Source organism: Anomalospiza imberbis, chromosome 10, assembly GCF_031753505.1.
Source record: "Anomalospiza imberbis isolate Cuckoo-Finch-1a 21T00152 chromosome 10, ASM3175350v1, whole genome shotgun sequence".
NCBI lineage: Eukaryota > Metazoa > Chordata > Aves > Passeriformes > Viduidae > Anomalospiza > Anomalospiza imberbis.
In genome coordinates, this window is record NC_089690.1 from 10,205,445 (window position 1) to 10,229,418 (window position 23,974).

The 23,974-nt window shown below is 46.1% G+C and overlaps 1 protein-coding gene and 1 long non-coding RNA gene across 2 annotated transcripts in view; both read left to right on the forward strand.

The window, feature by feature from the left end:
* The window catches only part of LOC137479909 (uncharacterized), a 50,675-nt gene extending 33,628 nt beyond the window's left edge, over window positions 1-17,047 (forward strand). The window contains exon 3 of the long non-coding RNA XR_011002588.1: window positions 13,071-17,047. This is a non-coding gene — a long non-coding RNA (uncharacterized lncRNA). The remainder of the gene's footprint in view (window positions 1-13,070) is intronic.
* The window catches only part of LOC137479915 (uncharacterized), a 255,481-nt gene that overhangs the window by 227,490 nt on the left and 4,017 nt on the right, over window positions 1-23,974 (forward strand). The window lies entirely within an intron of this gene.

A 23,974-nucleotide genomic window follows, 5' to 3' on the forward strand; every position in this document is an offset into this window, starting at 1 on the left:
CACAGGGGACACAGGAAGCAAAACAGTCCCATCTGCCCACATAATTTCCCATCATTATGCATTTCATCTGCTTGTTCTAAGAGCATTGACATATCTGGAAGGAAACACCCTTGTGCACATTTACTTTGTTAATATGCTTATTTTTATCAAAATGCACTAACTCTGAACATTAAGTTGTGTTTACTATCCCTCTGGGGATGTTTTGGAAACTGCCTAGCAGTAATCTGGCCTCTAGCTGTAATCAAAATGGGAATCCCCAGAAAAATCTATGAAAGATGGTATCTGGGGTCTGAATCGACAGGTAATGGAGCCTTCAGAGCTAATAACTTCATGCCCTTTTGTTGACTGGCAGCTTCAAAATTGAATGTCTCTGGTTGTTGCTCTTGGGAGCAGAGCTTCCTGTGGCTGTTCCTCAGCAAACAGTGATTAAACTGCAGCTTTATGCTGCCAGGAAAAAAATAAAAAGATGGAAAAAAGTAGCTTTGTAAACAAGCTCTCAGGACAAACCCTCCAGTTTTGCCGTGATCACCTTGTACCTTCTCAAAGTGAACATAATCCTTCATCTTCATAGTACTGAGGTTTACTTAAGATTACTAGACTAAGTTTTTTTTAAATTTATTTTATCATTGTTATTACAATCAATGTTTGGAAACTAATTTGTCTTTTTCATTTTGCCATTGTTCTGGTTCTTAATTTTTCTGCTTGACTCTGAGCTGCATGGGCTGAGGACAGCAAGCCATGGACCTTGAGCCCTGGCTGCACAGGACAAAGATGTGGGGATCACTCCTTGTCCAGACAAGCCTCTGTGCTGGCTCAGTCCTGCTCTCTTGGCTGCTCAGAGAGTCTGTACCCCAAATGGGAGCTGTCTTGAACAGACCTAATAAGGAATAGCAGGGCTATGTGGTTATCCTTCCTGGCACACGGAATTACAGCCTGGACACAGCCAATTCTCCACTCCCGGCTGCTGCATCCCTGTATTTGCCTGCTGGGTAAATTTCTGACAGAACATTTGAAAATTAGACACTCATAATGTCATAAATGAGCAATCACTTTTTTTATTTTCCCCTCTCCTTTGACTGGTTTTTCCTCTCCATTTTCACTTGTTGGTCCTTGGGGTCAGACATGACTGCAGTGGGTTCAACACATGAGCCACCTACAACTGCCCCTTTGCTGTGCCAGGGCTCTGGAGCAGACACTGGCTGTGAGACTGAAGCAGATGATGATAACAAAAAAAAAATACTGAGATTAAACCCAGAAAAATCCATCACTTTCCTTATGCCCTTCAAATAAAACTCTCCTCCTGTTGAACAGGGACTTATTATTGCAGCATCTTGAGAGGAGGGATGTTGCCATATAGCTAATGTGATGATTTCAGGTACAGTTGCTGCTGCCTGATTAAACATCTCTGGGATCAAGCAGACTGCTTGGATTGAACGGGCCATTATTCTATGCCGCTAACAGCAGACTCACAGAAGCACGTTATAATTAAAATCAGGATAAATGTCATCACTCAATTTTGATGAAAAGAGCTTCTGGCTTTGTGCACATCCAGGCATGTTGGGTGAAATGCAGAGGACAGATTCTGCAGCTTCCTTCAATTCCTTTCCCTTCAGCACAAGGGAGCACATTGTAGTGGTGCATTGGGGAATTTAGGGTATAAAACATAAGCTAACTCAGAACTTGAAGGACTAGACTAGATCTGTTCTTATTGCCCGAGCCAATGATAACACCTGCCAAGCCCCGGGTTCAAAGAAACTGGAGTTGGGAGCTGTGTCCAAGCACTGCTGTGGGTTTGGGGATGCACTTGAGCACTGTGGACAGCCTTGGTCTTTGAGCTGATGTGGAATATTTAGAGGAGTTACAGAGAAGACTGAAGTAGTGGAGGAGATGGGAGACTGCCATAGCAAGAGGCAATAAAAAAGCTGGGATTCTTAGCAGGGAGAGGAGAAGGCTTGAGAAGGATGTAATCATGGAGGTTTTGAGTAAGGTGACTTGTTAACTGCACCCCACAGCATCCTCACTGAAACTAGCAGGACACCAATTTAAACCAGGTAGATAGTGGCAAGGACTTGCGCAAAGGCAGAACATGTCCTACACATGATGCCTGGACACTGTGGACTCTGACAGTGTCAGAGGGGCTGGTGCAAGAACAGTTGTTATTGAGGCTGTCCTTCAATCCATGGCATGTGGCAGAAGCAGCATGGAGCACAGCACCACCCCACTGCTCATAGCTCAGCAAACTCTCCTTGTTTCCCAGTGTAAGATATTCAAGTAAAGGCTTTACAGTTCCTGAGGCTGCTTTGCATGTGGGATGTTTGTCATGATCAGCGTGGGGTGTCACTTAAAACCTGATTCATCCAGATCCCCCTGGAATGACATGTTTAATATGAATTATCTTTTTTCCTCCAGCAATTTTCTGACTGCTCCTCTCTATAGATCTGTGAGATATAGAAAATGCCATATAGCTCCTTTCGTGCAGCCAGTGTGGAAATTAAACATCTTACCTCCTCAAGGGACAGAGCAGGAGCCCAGGTAGCAGAGCTGGCAGGCTGGTTTGTCCCTTCTGGTTGCAGACACACAGCTTTGGTCACAGCCCCTTGGGGACACACACTATTTGTGCCCCACACCCAGGTAGCACCCTTGCACCAGTGCAGCTGGCTTCCACCTCTCTTTCCTGCCAGGAAAAGACAGGAAAGAGATAAAATCCTGACAGGAAGGCTCCAGTGCAGTGCATCATGAGATGCCTGAATCTTTTTGTAAATGCAAAGCCCCCAAATTTTTATAGATGAGACATAAGCAAAGGGATCCCACCCACACCTCCCAGCCTCACACAGCACGGGTCATTTCCCAGAGCTTTTCCTCTTGGAAGTGTTTTCCATAATTTCTCTGGGTTTTTCCCTCCAACACCACTCTGGTTCAGCACCACCTCATTAGTCCCACTGAGGTTTCTCTCTGAGGTGTTGTGGATTAATCCCAGACAGCATCAAGGCCCTCACAGGCATTCGCTCATTCCCCTACCAGCAGGATCAAGGGGAGAATCAGAAGGGTAAAAGCCAGGAAACTCATGGGTGGAGAGAAGGACAGTTAATAGGGAAATCAAAAATATTCAAGCAAAGCAAAACAAGGACTTAATTCACTGCTGCTCATGAATTGGCAGGTGTTCAGCCATCCCAGAAGAGCACGGCTTCATAACGTGTAACTGTGACTTGGGAAGACAAACACCATCACTCCAAGTATTCTCCTCTTCCTCCTTCTTCTCACAATTTTATATATTGAACATGATGTCATACGGTCTGGAATTCCCTTTTGGTCAGTTTGTGTCAGCTGTCCTGGTTGTGTCTCCTCCCAGCCTCTCCCCCATCCCCATCCTCCACTTGATCGTGGCATTACAAAAAGCAGAAAAGGCCTCGGCTCTGTGTAAGTCCTGCTCAGCAATAACAAGAATATCTCTGTATTTTCAGCCCTACGTCCAATGCAAATCCAAACCACAGCCCCAGCCCAGCCACTGTGAAGAGAGTTAACTCTAGCCCAGCGCAGCCCAGCCCAGCAGGACTTGCTGCCCCAAGTCCTGAGCATCAGGGGAGCTCTGTGCCCCAAAGCAGAGAAGGCAGCCCTGTGGCTGGGGAGTCTCTGGCCCAGTCACAACCTGCAGTAGCCATGCACGGACACATCCCTGGGCAGGACCGAGGTTGTGGGCTGAGCAGTGCCTGGCTCTGAGTCTGGAGCAGGACCACAGGCCACTCCACAGAGCTCAGCTCTGTGGGCAGCTCAGGGCCAGCAGCCACATGTGACAGGAGTGTGTGACAAGTGCCTGTGGGTCCCTGCATGCGTCCACTCCTTGTCCTTGCTTCTGCAGGTACATGTGCTCGCAAGCACGCGTGTGAGCCTGCGTGTCCGGACTCCTAACCCCATTTCTCTGGGAAGAAGCCACTCAAGAGCTCTTTCCAAGTAACAATTCCAATATAGAAACCTGCGCAAATGGTGCGTAAAGCTTTTATGAATCAAGGCCTTAATCAGGACGTCGGGTTTCCGAGCACATCCTCCAGGCCTTACAGCCCTTTAATGCATTCATCACATTAAGAGTTAATTTACAACACGCGGTTTGAGGCGAGCTCTCGGCCCTTCGCTGAGGATCTGCCTGAAGTGTGAGCCATGCATTAACAACCCAAATGTATTCCACTCTCAGGAAAAAAAAAATTACCCCGGATATTTTTGCCCTTCAAGGGAGACTCTGGTCCATGGAGCAACATAGCAATGGTGTGACAGGACCACCACCGCGTTCATGAATTTTAGATGCCTGCGAGAAATTATCTATTTTTCTGGACCCTTGCTGGGCTCAATCAGTTCCTCCATGGTTGGTGACAATTAAAGAACTAATATGATGCAAGGAGGATATTTTAGACACTGCTTGACACCAAGGCTCCCATCTCACTGGTTTTGGACTCTTCCTTACCTCCCAGGACATGTCCCTTCTATCTCTTTCCCCAAAAAGGATCAGCACATTTAATGTGCTCCCAGGAAAGTTCCAGGAAATGGGCTTCTGTCTCGAAGGCTGTGTATCTCTATGGAGAAATTCCGATTATGTTAGAAGAAGAATTCATTGCCTAATACCCTCTGCCCATGCAGGATGCTGGGAAGTCTTGGGACTGGACTGTGGAGCACTGTGGTCCACGCAGTGTGGATATCAGAAGAGCACATCTTCCCCTCTTTCTCTCTTTTCTTCTCTCTGTTTTTAAAGCAAATGACAAATTTCAGACTATTTTTCTCATTTGAGACAGTGCTATTCTGGAACCAAACCACAAATCTGCTGGTGAAATAAAAAGGCCATGCAAAGACTTTGTTAAGCAGCATGTTTCTTGGGGAGATCTTGCAGAGCTTTGCAAAGCTCTGCAGATCCAGAATGTCACAACAGTAACAGTGTACTGTTGCACTCAGGCTCTCCTTTGCTTTCTTTCTCATAGAAACTGGTCAAAAACTGAGACACAGGGGGTATGTAGGGAGATTACAAAGCCACACTGCTGGCACTGGGACACCTCCCCCCTCCTCCAACCCACTGTCCCCCTTTGCTGCACCAGCATTGCTGTAAGGCACAGCTCCCTGTCACATCCCAGCTGCAGGTGTGGGTTCCACTGTGTTCAGTAAAGTCATACCCAGAGAAGGGAGATGAAAATCAGCTGTGCCCCTAAAAGAAATGGCCAGAAAAGCTATAGTTTTGGATGAAAAAAAGGCTATTTTGATTTAAATGAAAATCTTTTTCAAAAACATATCAATTTCAGAACAATATTGTCTAGGGAAAAGAAGCTCAAATTATCCTGTATTCACATGGTGGTATTGGATGATTTTCATTTTTCATCTGTTTTGATTCAAAAACAAATTCTCAGTTTATAATGTGTATACCTCTTATATAGCTTTAAAGGTCAAACCAAAAAGCAGCTTGAATTTACTAAAACTAGACATTGCAATTAAAATAGTTTTTACAAGCTGAGAATGTTGGAAGAGTTTAAAACTTCATGGTTTTCTACTTCAGAACTGGGGGGGGGGGGAAAGAGAAGGTTTGTGGAATTTCAGTGAAAAAAATATGGGGTTCCCACACTGCTTTTCTACTGATGGACTGTCATGATAGAAGAAGGAAACCAGAGTTCACATCCCTCACCTGCATAGTTTGGAGATTTGGATGCCTCTTATTAAAAAACAAACAAACAAACAAACAAACAACCCACCCAACAACAACAACAAAAACAAACAAACAAACAAAACCAAAACCACCAAACCCACTTTATTTTTCTGTCATGGGCTTCTCTCATTTTTTCCTAAATTGTTTCAAATTGTTTCACTTTTCTACAAGATAAATAGAACAGACCTGTTAGGCTTTGCCTGGATCCTGCTTAGAGCAGCATCCCTCCATCAGGGTGTTTTCCTCTTCCTTGGCCTGACTAATTTTAAACAGCCAGAAGATGCCATTGCTGTGTCATCATTCACTGTTAGGTGAGATTTGCCCAATTCTCCAGTTAAAAACCCCTGCATTTCTTGGCACGTCTCCAGCCTCTGCTCATTTCTCCTGTTGTGTTTTCCTCAGTGTTCCTTGCTCAAGAGAAAGGCTCTGCCTGTGAGCACCTTCCCAACATTTCAAAGCCTGGCCACAGCTGAGGTTGTTTCTCTTCTCTGTTTCACAAGGATCTTGGCCAGGGTAATGCCACTACCCAGCTTCCTTGTGTTTATGATGGATGAGGAAAGCTGGGTGGTGTTATTGAGAAAGCTTCAATTTCTCAGCCCTGGCAAGTACTCCATTGACTTTTCCAACAGAGCAGAGACAAGTTCTCTGCTGCACAACAGGCAGACAAATAATCCTCATGCAATTTATCTCAAATCTCTTGATCCAGTCTTTGAATCTAGGAGCTTAAATCATGTAAATACATATGAAAGCCTATTAGCTCCTTTGATCATATTAACCTGCTGCTGTTCACAATTAGTTTGAAGTCTTTGTCTGAAAAGCTCCACATTAGTGTAAGAAGAGACGCAGGGGAGGAATTCAGCCTGTCAGAAGAAAATGACTTCTGAGAAGGAGAAAATTTTGTGCAGTTATGTGATTCAATCATAATTCTTGCTAGTCTAACATGGAAACCAAATCCAACTGTAGCAGAAAGAGCTCCAGGATGCCACTGAGCCCTCTGCAAGGCTTGTCTTGGGGCAGACAGTCTCTGGCTGTGGGTGGACACAGCCTATATTGGGGTGACAAATGGTGACAGCATGGAAAAAAGGACAAGGTCAAGGTCTGGACATTAAAGAATTTATGATCTAAATAAACAAATATTTTGGGGAAAAAAATTATGTTGTTCCCATTTAAGGTCTTATTAGGGGCTAGTCCAGATGAAATGCTGAGTTTTCAGTCCAGTATCTTGTCTTATTCATGGGATGATCCCTCCCTCTCTGGAGTGACTTGGTTGTGTTTGAAAACATGTTGATCAGGTAATGGGAGAGAGAATTTTGTACAGTGCAATTTCACCTTGGCTGTTAATTACATAAATTTCACTGCCTGGAATACCCTTGTCTAGAAGGAATGGCCATCCTATTTCCTCCAAATACTGCCTGACATCATTCTTGGAGTGAGCTATTGGAGAAGCTCACTGTCCTTGTGAGATCTGAGCTTGAACCCATCTCTTCTGTCCCATTCACCTGACATTTTTTTTTTAGCCACTCCAATTAGGTGAACGGATCAAGGATCAATGACAGCATTGTTTTGCTTATAGAAGGCATGGAAATTAGTGCTTCTAATCTTGGATTGCTGCCTTCATCTGCCACTGTTTGAAGTGGCTGGAGCTGCAGCCTCCCAGAGGAAATGTACGAAGCAGTCACATCTCCACTTGTGCAATAGCAGCAGTGTCTCTTGTCTGCGAAGATGATATAAGTGGTAAAACACTCCATCTGAGCCAGGCACAGCCAGGTTTCCAGTTTAATTAAATGTGAGGATCTGTTATAGGGGGAAGGGAAGAAATCTAACCCTGTTCAATGAGGGTATTCCAGAGGGAGCTGGTTAAAATAATCCACGAGGCTAATTAGCCATGTTATTTTCTTGTTTCTGTGTACCCTGCATGGTATCAAATGTTTATAGTGGCTATACTCCAATCATCAGCAAAAGGAAACAAAGAGCATCCTCTAAACATGATGCTGGAAGAAAGTTCATGCTACCACATCTTAATCTGTGCAAGACTCTGGGAGATCAGCATCTCTACACAGCTCCTTGGTCTGTCAGTGCTAACAAAATACAGTGGTTCTCCCTGTTTCATGTGTCTGGCAGTGCTCGCATGCTCTGATATTCCTGGATAAAGCCTACCCCACCCTGCTAAAAAAATCTGCTAAGCTCCTTGCTCTGCAACTCCCCTGGCTGCCATCCCTGTAGCTGACAGCCAGTCCACACGATTAGACTCAAGTGCTTTGTTTTTCAAGAGGGAGATGGAGGCAGATGAAAGCTACACATGCCTCATGTTTTGTATTTGCACTCGTCCTGATTAATCCTTGCAGAGGTTTAAGTAGAGCAGCAAAGAGGCTCTTTTGGCCATTCTGAAGGACCCTGTTGGCAAAGGCACTTGTGTCCTGACTCTGCCTCACTGAGCCAACGATGAATTGTGGCAGAAGTGCACCAAGGTGGTAAGAGGAGAAGAAATCCATTTGTAAACCTAAAAAGAGTTTGGGAAACCTTCACCTGAATGTGATAAACTGGTTTGTATCAGACAATAAAGTGTTGGCTTAAAAACCCTAGCCAAATATTTTGGTACACAGAGCAAAACCTTCAGCAGTGGGAGGAACTGTGCATATAGGACATCGGTTGCTTGGTACGTGGCACTTTCAGAAGATGTGGGACCTCATCATTGGCAGAAGAGGTGCCACTCTGTTCTTGCACTCCTAGCCACAAACAAACACATTGTCACACCAGGCAGGGAGCAGCAGCAGGGTGAGAGGGGATTGCTCCTGTTCCTGCAGGCAGAGGAGATGGCTCCCAGTTGCACCACATCCAGCAAAAGCAGTGCCACCTCAGGTGGTCTGTGGAAAAGCCATATTCCTTGGACAATTTGACAGGGCATGATACTGGGAATAATAACAACATCCGAGCATTGCCATGCTTCTCTCCTCACTGAGCCGAGTGACACGTGCTTTTCTGGCACTGTGAGGGACTGTTTGCTAAATGACACAGCAGCCAGGCATTTCCAGACTTGTGATAATTTGGGGAATTGTAAAGGAATTGTTTACCAGCTGGATAGAGGAAGGAAAGGAACCAGGAATGCAAACACTTGAGTTACCTGTTCTCTGCTCCCCTGCTAGTAATGATACTCTGAGCAAGGATAATTCAGGAGCAGCCCTTTACCTGGCAGAAATGATTTTCCAATTAGCCAAACTTCCAGGTCACCTCATGTGAGCTCTGTAGAGAACTCACCAATACATTATGCAGATCTGCTTGTCATTTCTACCCTTTCAATTCACCTTGATTTCTGCTCTTCAAAAACTAGGAGGGTCAGGAACAGGTTCATACCTGGATATGTTCTATATCCAGGAAAATGCCAGAGATCTGCTTCACAACAGTTGTAGCATTGAGGAAGAAATGAAGGCAAAGGGAGCTCTGCTTCTCTCTCTGGGGTTTGTCCTGAGTGTTGGTCTCCTGCAAATGCTTCTGGATCAATGCCAGTCTCAGGGACCTCTGTAGCAAAAAGGTTGGGCTCAGGGAGAGGATCTGCTGATCCCCAAGCACCCACTGGACTCAATCAGCTCCTGCAGAGCTACAGAGAAACCTGGCTGTCCAGGTGAAAATGAAAGAAACCCAGTGCCTCACAGCAGCAATTCCTTGCTGATGGATGCAAATTGCCACAGCCTCATGGGTGGATCTTGCTTTGAGCACACCTGGGCTGTGAGTACCAGCTTATTGAATGCATTTTCTTCTCTGAGTCTGTGTCTCAGAGGCTTTTATGTGGCCTTTCCAATACAGCCTGCAGGACATTCTGTGTCTGCCAAAGTATCCTGGCTGAGGGGATTGAGGTCTCCATACAGGCTGTTCTGAATTATAATTGAAATTGCAGCAGTGCCAGGACTTTTCAGGTTTGCAGGTGTTCAACAGCCTGAACACTGATGGGAAACCTTCCTGAAAATATATGGTCCATTCAGTCAGGAGTGCTCATTGGGTATCTGGGTGGAGCTTCCTGAACTGTGTAGTCGACAATGTCAAAAGAAAGGGCCAAATTAATATTTCTAAACTTAAGATTTTACTAAAATCCACTGTTTCTCTGTTGTTTGGCTTTCCCTGACCAAAGACCAACATGCAACCAGACTTTCTACTCACTACCTTTAGTCTTCCTGGAACTCAGGGAAATAGAATCCCAGGGGCTTACTTTCACCTTTTCCTTTACTAAGGATTCAAGCCACCCTTTCCTTGAGATCTGTGAGGATGCTCACTCTGGTGACCTGCCTAGGCAGGACAGGAAAAAGAATAACCGTAAGGAGGCAAATGTGACCCAATGAAAATTACTGCTAACCCTTAACTTGCCAATGAAGCAGCCATGTCTTGTGCCTGGTGACAGGTGACCCCAGCCTGTGTGATGGGCTCAGGGCTCTGGAGAGGGGATATTCCTTGTGATCACAGAGTCAGGACACCACTTGTGTGCCCAGTTTGCAGTCTGCTTTCATTGCTGCTGAGTGCTGACAGAGTGGCAGCAACACTGAGGGGAATGTCTGGGGATTCCTGTCCTCAGTCATCAGCCCTTGACATAGTCATGCAGAGCGGCCTCCCAGCATGAGCCACGTACCTGTAGCTGAAGCATTTTGAAGCATGCTGAGGTTCTCATTATTTTCTGAGTCTGGCCACAACTCTGTTGCTTCCTCTGAGACTGTTCCTTCTGCTTCTGAAGAGCTGGCAGGAGCCCACCCACTCCCAGCTGGCAGGGAGAGTTTCTGAATAAGCACCCTGAAGTTGTGTGCAGTGCTCAGGGCCCAGCCTTACAGACCAGGACTGTGCTCACACCACTGAGAGGCAGCCAAGTAAGGAGAAGCTGGAGAATATCCTGAATATCTGATCCTGGCCAGATCTGTGCCAAAAACAAGCCCAGAGCCCACAGTTGCATCTCTGTCCCAGGCAAACTTTTCTAAATGGATACTGGGAAGCAAATAAAAATGGCAGAAGGTGGTTGGAAGCATGGAGAGATCTCAGCTATAAGATCAGAGCTGTCTTGGTAATTCCTTTAGGTATGGAAATGGTAACTTTTCTGTTTGTCCCTTGATGTGTTTTGGTTCAAGCCTTGCAGGTCACTGATGAAGAGACAGTGAATTATGGACACTCAGAAAAGTAACAGACACACAGACCTGAGAGAGTAAATGGTGTCTCTGATGGACTATTTGCTGTGGTGGTGTTTAGTCACATTTCTCTCACTGTCAGAGCCAACAGGGAACCTGTTGTGAAGAACATCACCACACAAATACTGTAAATCCCATTGGCTCCAGCAATGGGGCTTGCAGGAATGAGTGTGTGCTACAGGAAGCCGGAGTTTGGGAAAGGTACTGAGAGCCAGGCTGCAGGCTGCTGGTGTGCCAGAAGTCCCAGTACTGAAACTTTTGCCTGAGCTTCTTGGGCATAATGGCACATTTCCCAGTCATGATCCCCTTTTCCCATGGGCTCCCAGACTTTTGAGCCATGCCAGATATGTCAAATGCTCTCAGATCTGCACACTGAAGTTTCTCAGAGATGAATCACCACATGTAATTGCTGTGATGGATAATACAGCAATGTATTGAACGGGGCCCTGGAGCCATTCAGGACCTACATTTGCCCCTTTTGTTCAGATGGAAAATTAAATGATTCTTAAAATAATAAATGTGCACCCTGGAGAGAAATACTCAGCTTCTCCCTCAAGAGGTGCTGTGCTGTTGTGTTGAGCAAGGCATAACGAAGGTAATTGAAAAGTTATTACTTTGGGGGCAAATTTGTCTTGGCTTGTACTGCCTTGCAAATAGATTTAGTTGTGAAGCAACCCATGTACTGCAATGGGGGAACAGCTGTGCTTCAGGAAACCAGGCCACTAGATCTGGGGCCAGATTCTGCACCTCCCTCTTCTTTGTGTGGTCTTACTTCCTCTTGCTAGAACCAGCCTTTCCATGTCTTCCATGTAATTTTGTCTTCTCTGTGGCTGTAGTCAAATGGTGACTGTGAGAATCTCTGTCCTTGGAGATATTAAAAACTCAGCATGATGAAACAAGAGCAACACAATCTAACTGTAAAGCTGGACCCTTTGTGGAGAGGGGAAGACCAGAGACCTTCAGAAGTCCCATCCTGCCTCAGTTGTGCTGCTGCTTTGGTGCTGGTTTGAAAATAAGAGGAATTAAACCTTGCTAGTTCTGCAGAGGCAAGAAGGCTGTGGGAGATGCACTCTGCCTCACCAGAGAATTGTGTCCCAGACTGAGGTACAGCTGAAAAATACTTTGTTGGTTGTGCTAAATGTCTTGAAGGGGTTTTTGTGTTTCTTAGATGAGACAGTCACCGTGACTTTGTCCCCTTCAGCTCAGAGAGGGGTGGGACAATGCACCTTCATCTATGAGAAGGTGCATTGATTCCTTGAGATGTTTTCAGTGATGGTGCAGGAGGGATTGTGTGAGGACCCAGTGTGCAACCGGTCATCCCTGTCCTGCACACCCTGAAGTGAGAAAAGCTAGAGAAAAACAAAAGGGAAAATTTGCTTCTTAGTGTCAGCCTGGGACTTGGCCTGGCTCCAGGGAATTGGAAAGAAATGTTTTAAAAACAGGTTTTCTGTTTTTTGTTTTGTTTGGTTTTTCCAGCTTCTTTAAAAAAATTAACTCAAGTGAAATTACAGTTTTCACATGTTGGTTTTCTGTTTTTAAAAAAGCTCTCAAATAATTAGAGTACTCAAAGTAAATGGCCTGTTATGCTTTATTACCTGATGTGTGCTATGACTCCATTAAAGCCCTGTTGCACTTCTGCCATTTTTCCGTATTTCAAAATGCTTTAAAGATGGGACTCAAATCATCAACATTAATTGCCAACCAAACAGAAATGAACCTTTTAAAAGGGAAATAATTTTATAGCTCTAATTTGATTAATTAGCAAAGCATGTTGCTTCCATTTTAAGTGGACAGTATAAACATAAGTAAAGTTAATATTTATTAATCTTAATGTGCATGCCAGGTAATTGCAGTGCCCACCACAGCAGCGAGGGCTGCGTGACTCTTGCTCTCTCGCTGTATGTTTGCACATCCTTCAGGTAAACAGAAAGGAGAGGAAGGTTTGGTGCTAATGAGATGAAATTCTCTTTCCAAAGGGCTCCAGATTTTAATCACGTGCTAAGGACTAGGGATACAGGTAGGTAATCATGTTTAGTGACCATGGCCAGAATCCAGGAGTGGGTGAGCAGCTCTGGGAGAAGCTGTGACTTACACACGCAGAGGTACAAGTGTCATCCATATACGCAGAGTCACACATCTACTCTCCTGCATGGTAGTCATTTCCCACAGAAATCTTTCCATACTTCCAAAATTGTTTTTGTAATGTTGTTTTTGTAATACTTGTCCCTTTTCTTGAGTCTTGAAGCAAATCCAGCTGAGGTGGGAAGCATCCTAACACTGTAAGCAGGACCAGCATTGCGCTGTCATCGACACGAGTTGTGGGATATTGCTGGAAGCTGAGTCTTGAGTTCAGGAAATTTTGGGTCGGTTTCTGGCTTGCTGTGACTCTCCCTGTGCAGAGGATGACACAGGGCCAGAGCAAAGGCAGGGCCAGGGCAGAGCTGCTCTTGCTGGCTGGCAGCAGCAGGGGTTGCAGAGCAGCAGAGCTTTAGCAGACACTGGAGAATTGTCTCTCCTTGGCTGCGAGTTTGAATCCATCTCAGGGCAGCCATGTCTGAAAGGATTCTCCTCCAACAGTTTTACTTGCCATGTGTCTGTAATTCTGCTCCCTTCCACCACTGCAGTGAGCTCCTCAGCATCTTGTCTGGAGGACACAGGGCTTTCTGTAGGAAAGATGCCTTAACAGGGGAGTGGAGATCTGTGTGTGGGAGAAAGGCCATGACAGCTGCCCAGGCAGATCAGACCCATCGTGTTCCTAAGTCAGAACCATACCAGGGGCAGAGAGCTTTCCTGTCTCTGACTTGCCTGTGCCTGAGTCAAGCCCACTGTAACCACATGGGCTTCACATGGCAAGCTGAGTGTTGCCTTCATCACACCATGGCTGTTTGAACCCCAAGCCTGGCTGGGACCTGCCAAGGCAAGGCAAGATTGGCCCCACAGCCCTGCAGATGTGGCCAGTTGGTATGAAGCCTGTGGCATCTGGATCACTACTGACTCAGATTAACACAAGCTATTTCCAAGACCATTTGTGCTGGGCAGGAGCAGATGTAGAAATTTTCTAACCTCCTCTCAAATTACTTGGTTGAGAAGAAAAGAGCCCCAGAGCATCACAGGTCTAACATTTGATTTCTCCATCAAGCCTGCTCAGCATCTTGCAGGATTTGCCCTCCTGCATCCTGCCTTTTAATTGCTGACTGATTGTAATATAGGATTTTATTTTCCCTATAATGACTCTTGGGGCCCCCAGATGTTCTCCTCAAGTGTGGTTGCGTCAGCACTAGAGATTGAATGACTGATACCAGCAATTTTTACAGCTTGAAAGAAGAGAAATATGTGAAGGGGATTTAATTTAGCTCCAATATTGTGTCTTCATCTTCAAGACTCTACAAGAAAATGACACCAAAAGGTTATTTTACAATGAGAGGAGGGAGAATTAGCCCGAGAGAGGGAGAGATCACCAGGCTGGCTTTCTAATATCAGTTCATTACAGAGAACACATTTGCGCAGCCACTTTGCTGCTGTTAATTTAAACCAGGATGATTAAAAGCTGTAATTGCACCATTTTAAATAAATGTCCACTATCTGGATTATTATATTTTTAATTAGTGTGTCTCTGTCGAATGTTTTTATCCCTCTGATTGATTTGTTTATACTGTATTTATTTATAATTCCTTGATCTCCCTGACCCTGCTACCTCCTGAGAACAGAGTTTGATTGTGATTCCATCAAATGGAAGAGGACTGAACCAGGAAAGAGCAAAAGGTATCAGGTCAGCTTTCCCTTATGAGATCTTTGTAGCTCTCCTTCTTTGTCTCGTGACCCAGGTGCTCTTCTGCTCTTTTTTCTTCCCCAGGGCTGTGGGGGAAGATGAACAGCCTGGAGGACTGTCTGGCTGGGAGGCAGGAGAGGGGAAAATTGAATTGTTATCCAGCAAAGCTCAGCCTGTGGAGCTGGCAAGAGCATCATCCTCTGTGTTAGGACCCATTCCTTAACCATTGCTTCACAGGCAGGAACCTGCTTCTGTGGTGTAAATTCCAGAATAAGCACTTAGACCCATGATACAACATTGCATGTTGTTGTATGCCAGGGGCAAGGAGCTGCAAGCAAGAATGATTTGTAGAGATCATGATCTGGATGCTCAGGGCACTCCTGAGAGCTGCTCTGGGGCTGCGCTGTGGGGCACCTGAGAGAACACTGCTGCTGAGAATATTTGGGAGGCTGCTTGCTCCTGTAGGACTCCAGGGCATCTCTGCTGATGCATTTATCTCCTATCATATGCAGTATCTGCAGGACAGGGACTGTCACTTGCTCTTTGTTCTGCACCCACTACAGGAGGCTTCTGATGGCTGGCAAGGGTTCTGAGACACCCTGGGGGCATGATTGCATAGTTTGCCTGCCAGGCAAATATTGCAAAGCTTCCAAACACTTGACTTTCCCTCATTTCCTACAGTCTCTGGAACCCTTAAGGAATGGATCAGGCCTTCAGTATAGTAGAAAAGGAGTCTGCATATGTCCTCTGGCTACATAGAGTGTGTGGCCTCACCATATCAGCTCTGTCAGATTTTTAATGGCTTTTCCTCTAGCAGTGAGCCAGATGCAGCACTGAAGCTGCTGTGTGGGGCAGGAGGAAGCCTGCTGAGAGCCCATGGCCAGGGAGGCTTTTGCAAAGGGAACATTCTTACTGGGCAAATTTCGGTGTGGACTGAGTGACAAGGCAGTGGATGGACAGACTTACCAGGTAACTATACTGGAATGGTGTTTGGACATCTGTAGAGATCATTTCCAGGAATGAATGCTCATGGGGCACTTGCTGCTAGGCAAAAGGGAGCACAGCACTGAAGGAAGCCTCCTGGAACAGCACATCCAGTTGCCTGACCTCAGAGTTCAACACAGATATGAATTTGCTCTTAGAGGGCCACATACAGGGCAGCCAATTATGTTACATGTAAGTGACACAACTCCACTCCAGGTATGTCCTTTAGCACAAAAACAGAGGGTGTCACAAGGACAGAGCAGCAAGGAATGGAAGAACAGAGCCTCTGCAGGCATCAGCCATGTCCTCATTGTGAATCCTCCAGCTACACAGCCAGAAAATTAGGCAGAAACCACACATGAGCTCCAAAGCATGATTTCATGAGTACTTGAGCAGCCCCTGGGCAGGTACAGCACTGGATGAATGGGATAGTTGAGAGGGTGGCCATGGTTTTGTACAGCATTAGAGAGAATTATAGTCTGCAGCAAACCAGTCGTTTTGGTCATTCAAAAAGGGAAATTACACTGAGATCTCTGGGAGGTAATTTTCTTGTTGGCTGGTAATCAGCCCGTGTGTTCCTTTCTTCTTATTTTAATTAAAAATATTGGTTTGCCATGTTCACCAGGTACCTAGCTTGCTCTGCCTGAGCACAAATGCTTAATAACAGTTTGTAATTGACTGAATTGTCTATTAGTAAAAAAGCCTTGTAATTTAGTGAGCATCATTGAAGTGCTTACCGTTATACCTGAAGCTAAGGACTCCCACCTTAAGAACTTAGAGACAAGAGGGGTGTTAAAGACAAATTAAAGCGATTTCACATGAGAATAGCAGTGTACTCAGAAAAGTGGAGCTGATGGATGTATCAGGGTGAGGCATTGGCATTCTGCAGTCGTCCATAGCAGCTCTGCTCTCTCAAACTCTTTCAGTCTGACAAGTGAAAGTGGGTTTGAAAGTCAATGTATTGATTTTACCTAAGAGAAACCCTCAGCTTTTACAAATGGCTTTCTCGTATGGATTTCCTCTTGCAACCTTTGTCTTTGGCAGGCTCCTTGGGCAATTGGTGGTCAGTGTTCAGGCAGGTAGAGATGCTGTTTGGATGCCCTAATCTCCCGCTCATCTGGGAACCAGGGCACGGTGTGTCTGATACTTTGCTAACTATGAATGTTAGAATGCTGGAAAATCACATGGCAGGGCTCCTGTGAAGGCTGTTCAGGAAGGGTCAGTGCACAGCTAGTTCTCTGACCTGGCCAGATTTGTGTGCTCTGTGCTCAGTTTTGACCCAAGGTATTGGTGTTACCCGCCTTACTTTTTTTAAAGGGCAAAAAGAGATAACTCACATGGTTATTCATGCAGGAGTTTATTCTTTATTTGTTTGTGGTTCTCACCATCTGCCCACTGATGTGTGTGTAGAGGAGACCTGGATGATTCTGAGGTCCCAGTGCTTTTTCTGCTGGTGATTCTTCCTGCTCCAAACATTATATTGGCATCCTTTGAAGGGACCTGACTGGCAGGGAATCTCTTGTGGGCTGTTCAGCTTGCAAGACTGTGTTGCTTCTGCAGGGTAATGGCTGTTGCTGCAGTCTTCCAGGTGGCAGGACGGCATCAACTCCTTCCCCTTCATGGACTCTCCTGTGATCTCTGTGGATATAAGAGGAGATGTTTCCACCTCAGGGTATTCCTCAAGGGAGGAGGAGGAAGAAGCTTCTCTGGTGTCCTGTTTTGTCTGGATGATGGCCAGGCTTTGCTTCACACAGCTCTGCAAGAAGAGGGAGAGGTTTTCTATGAAAAACTCCAACTTCTCCCAGGCCACTTTTTCTTACATTCATATATATAACTCTTCTAGACCTTCATACTCTATTCTGAGAAAATTGTCTAGAAAATTATTTCTGAAATATCACCTCCCCTCCTGCTCCTACAGTTGTTTCACTTGCCCTGTGCTTGGCAGTAGGGCTGTCTGTCTTTTGGAGGGAAGCTTCTACCTCAGAGCCAGTTGCATCCTGAGTCAGGGTGAGGTGGTCCAGCATCCTCATTTTTGTCAGCTCGCAAAAGTTATGCAACAGTTTTCAGGGTCTGCAGTGGGTTTGTTCGTGTGCTGCCTCAGTGTTTCCTTTGGAAAGTCTTCATGAGCATGTGGGCATCCAGCAGGATTGCATCCAGGTTGCTGCTGCAGAAGCCATGTGATCTTTCACAGCCACTTGGCCATCAGCTCAGAAAACTTATCTGGCTTCCCCTCAGCAGTCAGGCTGCCTTGGGGCACAAAAGATCAGCATGTGGTCAGATTTTTCCAACACCCTCTTCATGTGTTAGTTTCTGATTTTCCTTTATGTCTCCATTCAGGAATTCTAGCAGTAAGGTAAAGAGGTTGTTCATTACTTCCTAAAGAATTTCCACTGAGGCCTCCTGAGCCAACTTCTTCTCCTGGAAGAGAGAGTTACAGGATGACACAATTACATCACAGAATGATTTGTTCCTTCCCTCATTTCTTATCTTCTTCCTGCCGCTGGTTGATAAACTTGATTGATTGAAAGCTGGCTACAAGGAACTCATTAATGTGCCCAGATATGACTTCTACTTTGTTCCTCTGTCTCAGGATCTCCTCAGTTTTTTTCTTTGCCTTATTGCTGGTGTCAGTATCACACTGCTAATGTGACAAATAAGGGGATTGATGGTGGAGGTGACGTTATGACATGTGTCATCACTGTCTGAGGAGATAAGCAGGGTTTGAAATTCAGGGTTCATCTCTAACTGGATTATATCCTTCAGTCTAAAGAGATTGTGTTTTCTGCAGACCAGCCTGCTCACTTGCTTACTTGCATGTGGAGGCAATGTCTGGGGAGCCATATTCACAACTGAAATTTCCTCCTTGAGAGCAGGTGGGCTCTGGCTTCAAGGGTGCATCTCTGAATGCTGACAAGAGACTTCATATCTTGTGCTTGAACCATGCTGAGGTTTCTCATTGAAACACGTTATTGAAGAAACTCTTGACCTGTCAGGTTCCTGTTTTGCAATATGACCCAGCATCCTTATATGTTCTTCAGGAAGATCCCCAACTGTTTTGAACAGGCTAATTCCTTCCTCTGCCCCTGCCACTGCTGCTTAGACTGTGAAGTTTCAGAAGATCTGAGTGAATAAGGAGAGGATGAGAAACAAAAAATGGCAAGGGATTTACATGGAAGCAGTTTTTTGAAAGTTGCCATTAGGACAAAACCCACTGCATTTTACCTTAGGTAGAACACTTAAGTTATTATCACGTTATTTAACTTTATTCTGGCATGTTAAAAACTGGCAACTGTGACATGAGAAATGTCCTTTAGAAATGAGAAGCAGGCACTTAGTTTGGGAAAAAAAACCCTTGTCAGTGCAACAGCACTGCCTGCATCCTGACACAGCTCTGCCCCCCAAAAGTGCTGCTCCATGGAAAGTCCCTCTTTGCAGGACCTCTGACTGCAGCCCATCTCCCTGTGGTGAGGTGGTAGCCAGAGGTGGAACAGCTCCTGGCTCAGAGGACCCTCAGCATCTGCTTGGGCACACACGGACCTTGAGCAGGGCTCTCTGTGCTCTTTGGCTCTCTCTGCTGGCTGCAGAACACCCCAATCCTGGGCTTGTGCTCGGCACTGTCCCCCCAATGGCACCTTCTGGAGAGCACGCTGCTGTGGGGGCCAGACACACAGGGTGAGGAATATTGTGTTTGCGCCTCTAGGAAGAATCACAAACCCTGCCAGGCACAAGAAGTAAAGCAGGAAAAAAGAGCTGCCAGAAAAGATTTACAAAAGAACTTTGCAAATGTGACAGCTGATTTCCAGAGGGATCCTTTTTTCTTCCTCGGTCATGAGAAAAAGGAGAGATTTTCCTTGAAGGCAGAGTACAGAGCTCTTTGTAAGGGAGCAAATGATCTACCTCGGGCAGAGCAGCACCAGGCTGATTGCTGGGCTGGGAGGGAATCACTGACTTTGGCTCTGTGCCTGGGACATCTCCTAGCAGGGGCTGTGGGATGAGCATGGAGGGCCCAGAGCATCTCTCACCTCTCCTCCTGGGAATGCTTTTCCAGGGCTGGAGGCCAGAAGTGCTTCATCCTTCTGCATCACAGAGCACAGCAGGCTGCTGCCTGCAAGAGCCAGCTGCAAAGGAGGGGGAGGCAAGCAGTGGAGAGCATAAGGAGGGATGCTCTGTTGTTGTATGTGAGACCAAGTCACTTTCTCTCTTGTCCAGCAGCCAGTCTAGGTGATAAACAAAGCCTGGGTTTGCATTATTTCATGTTTTGTCAGGGAATATCTTTGTAGAAAATACTAGGGGTCTTCGTTAGATTAATTTTGCTGATTGAATGACCAGCTGTGTTTCTTTATCAGATGATGCTGGAAGTAATAGTTCACAGCCCAAACTGGCATTTTTACTATACATATGAAGAAAACTGAACTTGTGGCAGGGAGGGGGGTTTGTGACTTTGTTAATTTTTTTTTTGTATTCTACAAGTTGTTTATGGGATAAGTTTTCTAAGACTGGGATACAAAAAGTTTTCTGAGATACCCAGTATCTGGCCAAACAGATATTCTCAGAGTGAAATTGGATTTTGGGAAAAAATAACAAATAATTATCCAATAAAATAAAGACAAAGGTGAAGGAAAAGGAATAAAAGTGGTTTTTATTGCATTATTCTGGTGATAAGCTGACAAAGAGTCAGAAGGTGTTCAGTGAGCAAAGAGTACAGTCTGTTCCTTTATCATAATAATTTTTATTGCCTAGGTATATCTTCTCTTATCCTGCTCAATAACCATCCTGCTGCTTTGCTTGCTGAGAATTAGGGCTCTGTTGCAGCAGTGAGTGCTTCTCTCCAAGCAGCTGGTGCCCACCCATGCAGGGGCTGGGGGCAGATCTGGTGCTCCTCAGAGATGCTGGGAGTTGGGTGGGATTGAAAGGGAACTTTCCTGTGGTGCAAGCAGGGATGGGAATCAGAGATGCTCCCGGTAGCTGCAATCAGCTGGTGCAATTCTTGTGAGGAGCCCCAGAGGCAGAGTAAAGGCAAAGGCACCACAGAGCATCTTATGGGCACCTCTGGGGGGAGGAAACTTGTGCCCCTGGGTCCAGGTTCTTGGTCTTTTCTGCAGAGCCAAAAGAAGTTAGGTGGTGCCAGAGTGGACTCAGGATATGAAATCTGGGTCCCACAGGTTCTTCCTCTGCAGTACAGCTAGGATCACTTCAAGCTATTTGACCCCAACAAGCCTTCTGGACCAAGGAAGACTTCCCTTTTTTACCAGTTAGAACTGCACCTAAAAAATAATCTTGGCCTGCTTGCTAGATCAAGAGACACCCCCCAGCATCATTGGAGACTTTGCCTTTAGGGATGGTTGAGAAGCTCCTCACTGACTTCCCACAGGTGATGTGTGTTTCTAGGCCTTATACAATTTTTCTGGTTTTCATTAAGGGCAACTCTTCAGGCAGCAGTTTCAAGCCCTTTTATGTTGCTCCTTACAGACATTTCTCCACATTGTCTCAGATGAAACACCTGCTGATGAAGGTACCTGCTGGAGGGGCATTGCTTGGGTCTGCCCGTGGCACCAAGTGCAAGAGGGGAGATGAATCATCTGAGTGTGGATCACCACAGCCCCTAACCTCCCCCAGACCCATGCTGAGGCTGTCCCTCCACGGACAGCAGAGAATGTGACCTGCAGGGAATGTGGCTTGAGACCCTCTCCCAGAAACTGCTCTGCTCTTGGGCAGCGCTGGCCTGTGTGCTGTACCTGTGTGCTCATCCAGACTCAGCCTTGCCCAGCAGGAGTGTTCCCAGCCTGGAGCACTGTTCCATGGCTCCATGTCTAGGGATTGAATATACTTATTTAGTCTCTTTAGCCCATAACTCCCACATATCAAAGGGGAAAAAGAAATTTTTCTTTTTCTTTCTAGTCTTTTTGGCTGTGCGTGGCAAGACCATCTCCTGCATTGTGTTTGTACAGCACCTGGGATTGCTGGTGCTGCCACAGTTACATGTGGTGATACTGCATTTAATACTGTGGTGATACTGCAATTACATGTGGTGATACTGCATTTAATGCCTTGGAAGCCAGCTCCCCAGGCTCCAGGAACTCCTGAGCTGACACAAGGAGCAGTTTGTCTTTCTGTCTCTGAACTGGGGACATGCCTTCACCAGTACATCTTCAATAAGCTTCCCAGAAGCTGCCATGGCAAACCATCAGCTGTATTGAAACAGGCTGGTGTAGCTTATGAATCACTGTCTTTAATTCCTGCTTGTGACTGAGGATCATCCTCATGCCTTTTTGGGATGAGTTTCACTCCAATTGGCAGGATTAAACTCCCTTCAGAAGCATGGGTTGAGCATTATGAACAAGGGGAAAAACCCCAGGCAAGTAGTGGTCTATTTATATCCCATGAAAGATGGACTCTGTGCATAAGAATATTCAAGCCCCTGGCCCCTCCACCCCCATCCTGTTCCTCTAGCTGCTCTCTTGAGGCTGTCTCAGTGCTGAAAAATTAGCTTCTTGAAAGCTAAGAGGAACCTCAGTCAACACAAGAGTGAGCAGCCAGGGATGGGGACGTCTCTGCTTTACTGAATCCCCTAAAATCTGCTCTGTTGATGCTACACAGCAGCGAAGGAATCAGATGTGAGCTGGGACAATTACTGTCTCCTCACAGAGCCTGTCTCCACATTTTCAAGCAGGGTCCTATTCTTACCCTGCCTGCTCTTTGCAGCTGATTACTGATCTATATTACCTGCACTTCTCAAATATCTTTTTGGAGGTTTTTCCCTGCAGTGCAGCCCTGTCCATCCCCCAAGAGTGAGTTAATCCTGCACCCTCCACAGCTGCACCAGCTGCAGAAATCCAGGGCTCAAAGAGGGTAAGGCTCTCCCCCTGTCCCCACAAAGTGCTGTGAGGACCCCTGTGCCCTGCCCTGTCTGTACCGCCCCCAGCTATGGTAAAGAGGGCAGACCTAACCCCAAGGCACTGCGTGTGGAGCAGGCATTTCCTCAGACTACACCACAAAACCTATCCCTCTTCCAAGGAAGGAGGAGAGAAGCTCCCAGGAGCTGGGAAGACAGGATCGTGTCACAGCAAGGCTTCTCCAGCAGGTTCAGGATCCCACTGGGCCAGCAGCAGTCCTTAGCCCTGCCTGCAGCAAAGGCTAAGCCATGACTGCCCTGCTCCAGGGAGGGAGGGCAGAATCCAGCCCTGCCTCTGGCCCTCTCAGAGGGGCTGATACCAGCAGCTCTCCTCCCTGGGCATGTCCCTGCTTCCTCTGCCAGTTGCCTTTGTTTGTAGAAAAGCCCAGCGAGCTCTATTGCAGGGCTGGGATTTCACACTTGGCACTGCTACAGTTCCCAACTACAAGGGATTCACCTTCCCCTCAGCTCGCATCCAACAGCCCCCTGCCTACAGGGAAAGGAGGAGCAGACCAAGAATGAAAGCAATGGTCCATGAGCCATCAAGAAGGATGCCCCACAGAGAGCTACGCTCAGCACAGAGCAGAGGCAACTTAACAAGCCTTCAGCTGGGGAATCCACCCTCACTGGAGTCGTGCTGAGCCCTCCACCCATCAACATCTCTAAAATCCCCTATTTTTCACCTTCTTTCACATATGATGGCTACAAAATACTTATTTTTAATCCTGAATGATTAATTTCTCATCAAAGTGGCACCTGTCCCCTGTGCAGGTTGTTTGCTCTACGGCTCCAATTCACCTAAAGCTGAGACTCTGCAAAAGCATGAAAAATTTGTTTCCATTAAAGAAAAGAATGTTTTTCTCACAATACTGTCTCCTACCCTGCTGAACCCTTCAATACTGCCTTTCAAGACGATGAGGTAGGTAGAAAAACTGCTGTGACCATTTCATTAGATGGAGAGGGGCTGGTGTCATGGGGTTGACATCTCAGCTTTACAGGGATGCGAAACCGCCCCCTGCACAGCAGAACAAAGGAAAACTTTCCCAAGGAATCCCAGAAGCAGTGTTTGTCAGGAATGCTGCAAGGAGTAAAATATGCCAGGTAAGAAAACCTTTTAGTGCCTGTGGCTGAGGAGGGAATGAGATGTGTGGTGTAAACTTGTACCATTAACTACTTTTGTCATCCTCATCACTCGAAATACACAGCTAAGATTTTTACTGATCCCTCTGCTGATGGGTGTAAATCCTCCAGACTGACTTGAAGTGCCAAGCGCTGTGGATTCGGCTCAGCCACAACTGCAGGGATTTGATATCTAAAATATCACCGTGGCTCTAGTTCTTTTAGTAAGACCACAGGAAAAAAAAATCACGTTATGATACACCATGTGTGTGTGCATACGTGTGGATGTGGATGGTGTTGGCTGCCCTGAGACAGGCAGCGTTCTGAAGATGAGCAGCCTGAGAGGTAACCTCAGTTTTCTCATTGACCACCGAGCC